At 40.3% G+C, this 7060-nt stretch overlaps 1 protein-coding gene across 6 annotated transcripts in view; it reads right to left on the reverse strand.

Annotated features, from left to right (window-relative positions):
* Positions 1–6781, reverse strand: part of LOC111968741 (death-inducer obliterator 1) — a 27214-nt gene extending 20433 nt beyond the window's left edge. For 2 of the 6 annotated variants that reach the window (XM_023994595.2, XM_070445348.1), the window contains exon 1: positions 6587–6772. The gene's annotated coding sequence lies outside the window, so the exon portion shown is untranslated. Of the gene's footprint in view, positions 1–3113; positions 3199–6586 lie in introns of those variants that run through there. The other 4 variants (XM_070445349.1, XM_070445337.1, XM_070445342.1 and 1 more) reach the window with 3 other exon arrangements.
* Positions 6782–7060: the final 279 nt, after the last annotated feature.

A 7060-nucleotide genomic window follows, 5' to 3' on the forward strand; every position in this document is an offset into this window, starting at 1 on the left:
CGGTAATCTGCATTTTTGGATGCCGATTATATTGCATTCCACGAGGAAACTGCATGGCAGGCTGACCACCTGTTACACGAGTGCAGCAAGGAGCCACGGTAAGCTGCTAGCTAGCATTAAACGTATCTTATACAAAAAACAATCAATCTTCACATAATCACTAGTTAACTACACATGGTTGATGATATTACTAGGTTAACTAGCTTGTCCTGCGTTGTATATAATCAATGCAGTGCCTGTTAATTTATCATCGAATCACAGACTACTTCGCCAAATGGGGGATGACTTAACAAATGCACATTCGCAAAAAAAACACAATCGTTGCACGAATGTACCTAACCATAAACATCAATGTCTTTCTTAAAATCAATACACAGAAGTGTATTTTTTTTAACCTGCATATTTAGTTCAAATAAATTAATGTTAGCAGGCAATATTAACTAGGGAAATTGTGTCACTTCTCTTGCGTTCATTGCACGCAGAGTCAGGGTATATGCAACAGTTTGGGCCGCCTGGCTCGTTGCCAACTAATTTGCCAGAATTTTACATAATTATGACATAACATTGAAGGTTGTGCAATGTAACAGCAATATTTAGACTTAGGGTTGCCACCCGTTCGATAAAATACGGAACGGTTCCGTATTTCACTGAAAGAATAAACGTTTTGTTTTCTAAATTATATTTTCGGATTTGACCATATTAATGACCTAAGGCTCATATTTCTGTGTTTATTATATTATAATTCAGTCCATGATTTGATAGAACAGTCTGACTGAGCGGTGGTAGGCGGCAGCAAGCTCGTAAGCATTCATTCAAACTTTACAGCGTTTGCCAGCAGCACCTAGCAATGCTTGATTCACAGCGCTGTTTATGACATCAAGCCTATCAACTCCTGAGATTAGGCTGGCAATACTAAAGTGCCTATTAGAACATCCAATAGTCAAAGTTATATGAAATACTAATGGCATAGAGAGAAATAGTCGATGCGTCATAATTCCTATAATAACTACAACCTAAAACTTCTTAACTGGAAATACTGAATAACTGGGAATATTGAACCACCAGCTTTCAAATGTTCTCATGTTCTGAGCAAGGAATTTAACGTTAGCTTTTTTAAAAGGCACATATTGCACTTTCACTTTCTTCTCCAACACTGTTTTTGCATTATTTAAACCAAATTGAGCATGTTTCATTATTTAGAGACTAAATAGATTTTATTTATGTATTATATTAAGTTAAAATAAAAGTGTTCATTCAGTATTGTTGTAATTGTCATTATTACAATAATACATGTATTTTTTTTTTTTAAATCAGACGATTAATCGGTATCAGCTTTTTTTGGTCCTCCAATAAATTGGTATCGGCGTTGAAAAATCATAATCAGCCGACCTCTACTTGGCACACCTGTATTTGGGGAGTTTCTCTCATTTTCTCTGCAAATCCCCTCAAGCTCTGTCAGGTTGGATGGGGAGCGTCATTGCACAGCTTTTTTCAGGTGTCTCCAGAGATGTTCGATAGGGTTCAAGTCCAGGCTCTGGCTGGCCACTCAAGGACATTCATAGACTTGTCCCAAAGCCACTCCTGCATTGTTTTGGCTGTGTGTTTAGGGTAGTTGTCCAGTTGGAAGGTGAACCTTCGACCCAGTCTGAGGTCCTAGGCGCTCTGGAGTAGGTTTTCATCAAGGATCTCTCTGTACTTTGCTCTGTTCATCTTTCCCTTGATCCTAACTAATCTCCCAGTCCCTGCCGCTGAAAAACAGCCCCACAGCATGATGCTGCCAACATCATGCTTCACCGTAGGGATGGTGCCAGGTTCTCCAGGCGTGACTTTTGGCATTCAGGCCAAAGAGTTCAATCTTGGTTTCATCAGACCAGAGAATCTTGTTTCTCATGGTCTGAGTCCTTTGTTTTGGCAAACTCCAAGTGGGCTGTCATGTGCCTTTTATCGAGGAGTGGCTTCTGTCTGGCCACTCTGACATAAAGGCCTGATTGRTGGAGTGCTGCAGAGATGGTTGTCCTTCTGGAAGGTTCTCCCATCTCCACAGAGGAACTCTGGAGCTAGTGACCATGAGGTTCTTGGTCACCTCCTTGACCAAGGCCCTTCTCCCCTGATTGCACAGTTTGGCCAGGCAGCCAGCTCTATTTAGAGTTTTCGTGGTTCCAAACTTCTTCCATTTAAGAATGATGGAGGCCACTGTGTTCTTGGGGACCTTCAATGCAGCAGAAACTTTTTGGTTTGTGCCTCGGCACAATCCTGTCTTGGAGCTCTACGGACAATTCCTTCTTGCTCTGACATGCACTGTCAACTGTGGGACCTTATACAGACAGGTGTGTGCAATATCAAAACATGTCCAATCAATTGAATTTTACAACAGGTGGACTCCAATCAAGTTGTAGAAACATCTCAATGATGATCAAGCGAAACAGGATGCACCTGAACTCAATTCCGAGTCTCATAGCAAAGGGTCTGAATACTTATGTAAATAAAGGTACCTGTTTATTTATTTTCGTATAATTTCAAAACATTTCAAAAAATAACTTTTCGCTCTTTTCATTATTGGGTAGTGTGTGGATTGATAATTTAATCCATTTTAGAATAAGGTTGTAATGTAATAAAATGTGGAAAACGTCAAGGGGTCTGAATACTTTCAGAATGCACTGTATATCCCCACCCAAAAAAATACATTCTCTAAATAAGCTTTGTTGCACATTTTAAAAGGTCAATACACTGCTAAATATAAACCTACCACCATAAGACACGCTAATAATTTAATCAAAATAGTTTAACCTGCTTTTTGCAATAGATCACTGATCTGGCTTTCAAGGCTGTCTATGAAAATGCCCTTTTTGTTATAAATTTTGCCAGAATCATGCACATCTTCTAATAATGAACAACTTCTAGTAGCAGGCATTATAGAAAATTAACACAGGTTTGTCTCAGACAAATCCATCAAGCACAAGCCCGCGTGCTAGTGAGTAGCCAAGATAACTTGCTATTTCAAGTCTAGCCTACTTGGATCTATTTGCTTGCTAACAAAGTTGTACAGTTGAACTGTGATTAATAGACCCTCTAGCCTGTTCACTTTGTTTAGATATTGAAATCAAGTGGCCTACCTGGATAAGATGCTTATTTCTCAGAATGAAAATGAGTTGCCAATCCCTTTTAATGCTCATTGCACAATTAGAAAACACAGACCAGACTGCTGACGTTTACGTCTGTGGCTAAAATGCTGCTAGCGGTATGTGGTAAAGCCCGGAGCGACATTAACTGAGCATTAATTTCCCACAATCATGTTCATTGATACTCTCGTTTTAGTAGGGTCTGCTCTGCTCTACATTTTGGGAGTGAGTCATAAAAAGGGTATCGTTAGAAAGGTTAAGTTGTCGTCTGCTACAGTAAAATAATGTATCTAAGCGTTTCAGTGTCCATATGACCGATTCTGCTGGACCAAACTTCAAATAGCGAGTTTAAATAGCTTGTTGCCAGAGAATAAATTACATTTCGTCTTGCGAGTAGGCTGGGGGAGGGGCTTGGTGTCTGAGTGGGAAGTTGCGAAGGAGACGGATCACTCATAAAAACTGAAAATACGACAAACCTAGTCTAGATTCTAGCGATACAGGCAGTTGGAACATCGCGCTATAGCATACATTATAATTAATCATTTGATATATCGCCCAGCCCTAGGGCACGACAATGGCTCTTCCCCCTCAGGAGGCTTAAAAGTTTCAGCATAGGCCCCTCTGATCCTCAAAAAGTTGTACAGCTGCACTATTGAGAGCATCTTGACTGCTCGTCATCTGACCGTAAGGTGCTAAAGAGGGTAGTCGTACGAACCAGTACATCGCTGGGGTCGAACTCACTGCCATCCAGGACCTCTAAACCAAGTGTTGTTAGAGGAAGGCCCACACAATTGTCAAAGACTCCAGCCACCCAAGTCATACTGTTCTCTCTGCTACCGCACGGCAACCGGTACTGAACAGGCGAAACCTCTAGGACCAAAAGGATCCTGAAGAGGATCCTGAACAGCTTCTAACCTCAAGCCACAAGATTGCTAAATAGTTCAACCAAATAGCCATCCGGACTAACTATTTTTTACTCTATATCCACACTCACATTTGTCAGTTACACACTGCTGCTACTGTCTATCCTGTTGCCTAGTCACTTTCCCTCTACCTGTATGTACATATCTACCTCAATTTCCTCGTACCTCAGCACATCGACTCGATACTGGTACCCCATGTCTATGGCCAAGTTATCGTTACTCATTGTGTATTTATTCCTCATGTTACTATTTATTATTACTACTATTGTATTCTGCATTGTTGGGAAGGGCCGTAAGTAAGCATCTCACTGTTAGTCTACAGCTGTTAACGAAGCATGTGACAACTACAATTTGATAATATCTCAATGAGAAAGGTAATTGGTGATGGGGGATATACAAATGCAGCAAGAAAAGAGAGACAAGACCATTTCTGCAGTTTTTGGGGTTTGCCTAGGATTCAAGTCAGTCATATTTATCTCTGAATTGGTGCATTAATTGACAGAACATCTGAATCATAATAATAAAAMTTAACTGGGTTGTAAAAACATATTAAACGGTCACTAAATAAACACTTCAGACCAACAACTTGACATCAAAATGACATTAGCACAGCTCTGGGAATGGCTTTGGCTGTATAGAAGTTGCCTAATACACAAAGTTGTAAAGTTTTCAAATGTACACCCCATTGTATGTTTCAATGACTGACAAACACACATGCAGGGAAACATTGACATTTACTTTCACATGTTAAGATTCAATATCCCATTTACATTGGTCTGATTATTCTCAAATGCATTTCTCATCCCTGATTTACTGTTGGGGAGGGTACACCACTGAATATAAATGGTTATTGTATGCCAAAAGACCATATTGATGGTATTAAATGGGCAAATGCAATGCAAAGTAACCACATTTCTACAACTCACCAATAGATKAAGCACTTGCCAAAAGATACAGACCCTACCGTTACACTCGGGGTCAAAAAACGTACCTGAATGCAGGGATGGGATATGCCACTGTACTCCAAATTTTACCTTAATCCACACTTCTCCAGAACATTGAAATACTGCTAGATGTCTGGGAAAACTGCCCTTTTCGGTGCACAATTGCATTTATTCTATTGCCATTTATCCTGTTATCAATAAAATGTACATGTTAATAGTATATTCTGATTACAATTATTATATTTTAATTAAATGCAATATATTAGCTCCCAAAATGTATGTAGGTATATATAGCGGTCTTCATAAAACATTCTGATTGAATGGCTTGTCCTGCACTTTGTAAAAACCCAGAGCGCATATTGGAAAGATATATTGGTTCCTTTCTAAACATAGCAATGTGAATGCAAAGGGACTCGGCCCACAAAATAGGTGAAGTGAACTGGCAAGAGTTGAGTCCTCATTCAAAGGCAGAATGGTAGGCCTATTGACATTTCTTCCCCTCCTTTAAAACATAGTAATTAAGTAAATAGCCTCACCCACAAAATGCAAATGAATTTGAAATGTCTGTATTTGAATTTACAGCAATTCAACGGAAGAAAAAAATACTAACAAGAGAACCACGATGCTGGGATGAGAGGGGTGCACCACGGATTGTTCCCCGATCATGGTCACGACAGACGTGAGAAAACCACTCCCAGAGACCCACCCCAAWTGGCATGTTGGGGGAAGGGGTGGTCACTTCAACATTGTTAGCGAGCTACAATGTTATTCTAAACTAAATCGTGGGGAAGTGACAGTGATCGCATACTAATATGCCCGACGTTATTTTACACTGTGCTAGCTAGATAGCTCTCAGTCCAGGCCTAACAGAACACTGCGAACCATCTAGCTAGATATTGACAACCGTTGTAGAAACACATCACATGCTCGACTTTGTCTTTTGGATCATACAAATTATAATCCCGACAGTCATACTCGGGTGGCTGGCAAAGAAGTATCTGAATGACACCGAAGAAACAATCATTGACACAAACCGCTTATCGTGGTACCGTTAACGTAACAGTAGATCGCAAATGCAAGGCGTCTGCGTCCACTGAGAAATCCGATACCGTCGTTCGCTAGATAACGATGATATTTATGTTGGGTGGCTAAATATTATAAGCCACAACTAGCTAACCAAGTACTTGATGTTTTGCAAATGTACTAGATAAAAGCACTGAAGTAGAGAAGCTCGAGAAGGATCACACACCCACCACTTTAATGTAGCAAACTATGTAGCGATCCCAATGCATAGTGACCTCAACATGAATTCATGCCACCAGACAACATGCGTTAATGCACACACAGATAGGGACTCGTTTAAAGCCAAATAATTTAAGTTTACGAACATACAATTAGCGTGATGTATTACCCGCAAATTACGTTAAAAAACGTGGAACGTTAGCTAGGCCACCACCACACTTCGACTGGCTAGCTAGCTTGCTGCTTACAACTAGCTAGATACTTTCAAATATAAACAGCATTCAACCGTATCTAGTAATTGACAAAGAATGCCACACAAGTATACTTTGTGTATATAATACGTTGCAATTCGACCCACTTGTAAACATTGACGATATTTTACGTTCTTGCACAGTCTCCGTTTAGTCCTCCATTTTCATTTCGTGTTGGTTGGCTCGCACTTGCTGGCAATGCAGAATGGCGCTGACTGTCAGCTAGAGGAGAGCTATTTTGCTCAGTTGTTACTACAGCGCTAATTCAGGCCAGGGGTGGAAAACCAGATTCTGATGCCAAAACAAACCCCAGGGAAACCAGGGCATTGCAATTCAATCTACAATAGATTAATATAGATTATGCGATCACTGTATTGGTCAATTGCACACAAGGTCCAAACGAAATATTGCTTCCGATTTTAAACCAGGGATCTGATAAACTCAAGGGCACAACGCCAGGCAATGGCATCTAGGATTTGATGCCATTGCAGCTCACTTCGTCAGATTTTTTCTAGGCGCACTTGTGCTCCAAATCAAAATTCGAGGTCACACAGTACAACAATGAAGCCATGCTGCTACCT

Source organism: Salvelinus sp. IW2-2015, linkage group LG1, assembly GCF_002910315.2.
Source record: "Salvelinus sp. IW2-2015 linkage group LG1, ASM291031v2, whole genome shotgun sequence".
Classification (NCBI taxonomy): Eukaryota; Metazoa; Chordata; class Actinopteri; order Salmoniformes; family Salmonidae; genus Salvelinus; species Salvelinus sp. IW2-2015.